We start from the raw sequence: 6,000 nt of genomic DNA on the forward strand, positions 1-6,000 counted from the left end.
GGCGTGTCGGGGGCGTGTCGGGGGGCGGGCCCGGTCGTCGCGGCGTTTCGGGGGCGTGTCGGCAGCATTTTGGGGGCGGGTACAGGGGCGTGGCTACGGCCCGGGGGCGTGGCCGCACCCTCCGTACCCGCCCCCAGGTCGCGGCCCGGCGCGCAGGAGTCCCGCTCGCGCGCGGGTATTTATGCCTCCCTCCGGGAGGCGTAAATCCCCCGACAAAGGTAGGATGGGGGTTTAGACAGGGCCGGGCGGGTGGGTTAGGTAGGGGAAGGGAGGGGAAGGTGAGGGGAGGGCAAAGGAAAGTTCCCTTCTAGGCCGCTCCGATTTCGGAGCGGCCTAGGAGGGAACGGGGGTAGGCTGCGCGGCTCGGCGCGCGCAGGCTATACGAAATCGATAGCCTTGCGCGCGCCGATCCAGGATTTTAGCCGATACGCGCGACTACGCGCGTATCTACTAAAATCCAGCGTACTTTTGTTTGCGCCTGGAGCGCAAACAAAAGTAGGCTGTTCGCGCTCATCTGAAAATCTACCCCCATGTGCGCACAGTTCCTGGCACGTGCACATGGAGATGCCGATTTTATAACATGTGCGAGTTGTCATGCTTATGTTATAAAATCTGGCACCCGCATGCACATGTGCACCCGATTTTATATCGGAGTGGATGTGCACACAGGTGCCCACCCCCACGTGCAAGGGGGGTGATTTTCTTTAAAAGCGCATAGCGACACAATCGAGCCTTCCCCAGTCCGCCCCTTTATTGGAGCAGACTGGGAGGGAAATTCCCTAACCCCCTAACTCTTCCTCCCTTTCCCCCTTTCCGGCCCAACCCCTAATCCCCACCTAACTAATCTAATTTATTTGTTTTTAAACTTACTTCAGCTCCTGAGAGCAAGTAAGTTCCACACGCGGGCCAGCTGCTTGGCACGCTTCACCAGAACAGCACCTAATGGCACTCTCCTGGCCAGCCCCCGCCCCTGGCTCGCCCTTTTTCAAAAACCCGGCACTTCCGTGAGTACCGGGAGATATGCCTGTGGCTGGGCTGCCTTGAAAATGTGCTCGGCCCGCACAGCCCGGTCACGCACATCTCTCCCGGTATTTGCACATGCCAGGCATTTAAAATTGCCCTGAAAGATTCCTACAAGCCTTTTCATACTGGAATGCTGCAGCATTCTGCCGATTGTCTATGCTTTCCTACATATACATTGCTTCTCTTTGCAAAGCTCTGGCCAACCTAGATGTTGCTTATTTATTTATATTTGGATGACCTACAGTTTTTTTGTGCCTGTTTTGCCATCCGTTCCTTTTGCTGATGCTTTTTTCTAGTTCTCCACTTGTTTTATATCTGTTAAAAGCTGGCTGAGAACAGAACTGCCTTAAATGTTAGTAAAACTGAAATACAACTGAAGCACAATGGTACGAGTCTGAAACCATTCCCTGCATTTCATTTTGATGATGACCCAATCTCTCAACAAGTAAGGAATCTGGGAGCCATTTCTGATATCTTTATCTTTGTACCTGCAGGTGAAAAATATCAAGAATACATTTTTCAAGTTATTATTAGTTTGAAAATTGAAGCCTCTATTGCAGCCCGATAATTTTAGATCTGTTTTACAGGCTTTAGTACTTAATTACTCGGATTATTATAACTTTGCTTACTTGGGGCTGTCCTTCACACTATCAAAACTCTGCAGATTATGCAGAAGGCAATAATGTTGGCATATTACACCAATTTTACCTTCCCTTCACTGGTTACTAATTCAGGATCAGCTTTAAAATTCTGGTATTGATGCATAAAGCTGTGAGCTCTGAGGCCCCTGAAATTTTCAATTCTTTGTTGAAAATGTATAGGCCACCTCGATTATTGCAGTCTAGAAGGCAGAATCTTTTGTAATTTTCTCTTTATTCAAAGAAACAGCACATAGATAAAGTTACAATAGACCGAAACATTCACATTTTAACACATTTTTACCCCCTCCCTCTCCCAAGTACCAGATCACATATACAGGAATATCTCCAAGCATACATAACTAATCTATGAGACTCCCATAAAGCTCTGTCTACAAAATAAATAACTCCATTTAGAGAAAGAAATAAAAAAAAAAAAAAAGAGAGAGGTCTGATTGCCTTCCAGCCACTCCTGAAAGGGGTTCAAGATCTTTTGATGTCAAGAGATAGTATCATGTTGTAGGGCAGTTCATTTTTCCATGTAATGGATCATCTTTACTTTTGAGTAGACTGCCCGCCAGAAGGTGTCTCCTCCTTTTTCCACCACACTACTCTAGTACATCTGGCTGCAATCGCTACATAATGAAGAAACATATCCTGAGAGGAAGACAAGTATTGAGACAATGGGGCGGATTTTCAGAGCCCTGCTCGCGTAAATCCGCCCAAAACCGGGCGGATTTACGCGAGCAGGGCCCTGCGCGCCGGGAAGCCTATTTTACATAGGCCTCCCGGCGCGCGCAGAGCCCCGGGACTCGCGTAAGTCCCGGGGTTCTCGGAGGGGGGCGTGTCGGGGGGCGGGCCCGGTCGTCGTGGCGTTCCAGGGGCGTGTCGGCAGCGTTTTGGGGGCGGGTACGGGGGCATGGCTACGGCCCGGGGGCGTGGCCGCGCCCTCCGTACCCGCCCCCAGGTCGCGGCCCGGTGCGCAGCAGGCCCGCTGGCGCGCGGGGATTTACGTCTCCCTCCGGGAGGCGTAAATCCCCCGACAAAGGTAAGGGGGGGGTGTAGACAGGGCCGGGTGGGTGGGTTAGGTAGGGGAAGGGAGGGTAAGGTGAGGGGAGGGCAAAGGAAAGTTCCCTCCGAGGCCGCTCCGATTTCGGAGCGGCCTCGGAGGGAACGGGGGGAGGCAGCGCGGCTCGGCGCACGCAGGCTATACAAAATCGATAGCCTTGCGCGCGCCGATCCAGGATTTTAGGGGTAGATTTTAAAAGAAGCGCGATCAGCCTACTTTTGCTTGCGCATCAGACTCAAGCAAAAGTACGCTGGATTTTAGTAGATAGGCGCGGAGCCGCGCGTATCCACTAAAATCCCTGGATCGGCGCGCGCAAGGCTATTGATTTTGTATAGCCGGCGCGCGCCGAGCCGCGCTGCCTAACCCGTTCCCTCCAAGGCCGCTCCGAAATCGGAGCGGCCTCGGAGGGAACTTTCCTTTGCCCTCCCCTCACCTTCCCCTCCCTTCCCCTACCTAACCCACCCGCCCGGCCCTGTCTAAACCCCCCCCTTACCTTTGTCGGGGGATTTACGCCTCCCGGAGGGAGACGTAAATCCCCGCGCGCCAGCGGGCCTCCTGCGCGCCGGGCCGCGACCTGGGGGCGGGTACGGAGGGCGCGGCCACGCCCCCGGGCCGTAGCCACGCCCCCGTACCCGCCCCCAAAACGCTGCCGACACGCCCCCGGAACGCCGCGACGACCAGGCCCGCCCCCCGACACGCCCCCGACACGCCCCCCTCCGAGAACCCCGGGACTTACGCGAGTCCCGGGGCTCTGCGCGCGCCGGGAGGCCTATGTAAATAGGCTTCCCGGCGCGCAGGGCCCTGCTCGCGTAAATCCGCCCGGTTTTGGGCGGATTTACGCGAGCAGGGCTCTGAAAATCCGCCCCTTAGTGGATATGCGTGGCTCCGCGCGTATCTACTAAATCCAGCGTACTTTTGCTTGAGTCTGATGCGCAAGCAAAAGTAGGCTGATCGCGCTTCTTTTAAAATCTACCCCAATACATTCAAAAGAAAAAATTTAGGTTCTTTAGGGAATAGGACATTTCAAAATATCACCCAAAAATTTCATCCCAGAATTTCTGAATGACAGGACAAGTCCATCAAATATGGACAAAAGACCCCAGAGCCCCACATTTGCGCTGCCATCTGCATTAGGAAAAATTATTTGCAATTGTTCAGGTGTCAAATAACATCTATATAACAGTTTATATCCATTTTCAACCAGATCAGAAGATATAGAACTTCAAGCAACAGGCATAAAGCAAAGATCCCACATATTTTTATCCCACTATTTCCCCAAATCAGATTCCCATACCACCACATGTTTGAGTTTGTTAAATACAACTTTTCCAAAGTACATATCTTGTGATAATGCCTTTAACATTAGCTGCTTTTCACAAAATTCCTCAAAAAGAGATTTCCCTTTTAACATATCCAATTTCACCCTATCGACGACATAAAATGAACAATTTTAAGATAAGCAGAATTTTACAATTTCAAAAGAGATTGTAGTAAGGGAGTATAATTTAAATGAAAAAGATTCTTAAATTCAATGCCTATATTCACGCCCAAATACTTCAATTTTTCGGTGGCCCATTTAAAGGGAAATTGGCCTCTTAAAAGTTATGCCTCTCAATGTAAAAGGAAGATTCTAGGAATCTCTGACTTAGCCATGTTTACTTTGAAACCAGACATAATCACATACTTTTCCATCTCCTCCACGATAGCTTTAAGAGAGTGTAAACATTATGGGGGCGGATTTTAAAAGGCTGGTACGTATAAATCCTGGGGTTTACGTGCGTGGCCGGGCCTTGCGCGCGCCGGGCGAATTTTCAAAGGGGCCCAACCACGCACGTAAACCCTGGAAAGTGCACAAGTGTGGGTGGGGCCTCTTCAAAGGGATGGGATGGGGGCGAGGCGGAGTAAATTACTTCTGCTCCCTAGGAGCAGCAAGTAATAAAATAAAAAAAAATCAGGCAAGGTAGTTTAGTTTTAGGAGATGGGGAGGATAGAGGATAGGGAAGGGGAAGGGGAAGGGAGGTTAGGAAAGTTCCCTCCCAATCCGCTCCTTAATTGAAGTGCACTGGGAGGGAACTGGGGAAGCCCATATTGTGCTGCCGCATGGAAATTACAAATGTTCACCCCCCCCCCCCTTGCGCTTAGGGATTATAAAATCTGGCGTGCGCATGTTATAAAATCTACCCCTATATCATCAGCATAAAAAGATTTTTATATTTATTTATTTATTTATTTATCTATCTATCAAGTTTTATATACCGTCATTCGGTAATGCCATCACAACGGTTCACATATTTAAACAAGGGATATGAAAGTTTACAAATAACAAAAAGGGAGAAATAGATAAGTAGTACAGAGATTATCATCAGGGTAAAAATAAGATCAATGTAGTCAGATGAAGGTATAGCAGGTAAGGTAAAGAGGAGTGAGGTAATAAAAAGTATGGGAAAGGTTATGTTCTCAGCTGGAGATGGTTCAGAGTTAAGTTGAACTTGGTAACTGAGCATGTTTTCAGATCATTTGAGAGTTCAGTTGATGAGATGATGTTGTGAGAATTAGGGTTTCATTATAAGCTTTGAAAAACAGCCAAGTTTTCAGATCTCTTTTGAATGTTTTCAAATTGGATTGCATTCTAAGGTCCATGGGGAGTGAGTTCCATAATTTTGGGCAAGCGATGGAGAAGGCTCTTTGACAGGTTGTTGATAGTTGAGCTGTTCGAACAGGGGGGATTTTCAGAAGGCCTTTGTTGTTTGAACGAAGGTTTCGTTGAGTCATGTGAGGAATGAGGTTAATGATTGACCAGTTAAAATCATCTTTATATATTAATTTGTGTGTAATGTTCAGGGTTTTGTATTCAATATGGTATTTGATTGTTAACCAGTGTAGGGAAATAAGGATGGGTGTAATGTGTTCACATTTTTTAACGCCTGTTAGAATTCTTTCTGCTGCATTTTGTCGGATTTGGAACGGTCTGATGCTCGAAGCTGGAAGTCCAAGTAATAGGGAGTTGCAATAGTCGATGTTGGAGAAAATAAGTAGTTGAATTACAGATCTGAAATCTTCAGTGGTTAGAAAAGGTTTTAGACGTCTGAAGGTTATTTTATAATATCCATTTTTAATTTTGGTTGTGATGTGATTTTTAAAGTTAGTTTATTATCAATGATCACTCCTAGGTTGCGTGTATGTGATACTGGGAAGGTGGGTTCATTATGGTTCTCGAGCAAGAGGGGAGGTGGAGGTGATGGGCTGGGTTTCCGATCCATGATAATTAAT

This window comes from Rhinatrema bivittatum, chromosome 3, assembly GCF_901001135.1.
Source record: "Rhinatrema bivittatum chromosome 3, aRhiBiv1.1, whole genome shotgun sequence".
In the NCBI taxonomy this organism is placed as follows: domain Eukaryota; kingdom Metazoa; phylum Chordata; class Amphibia; order Gymnophiona; family Rhinatrematidae; genus Rhinatrema; species Rhinatrema bivittatum.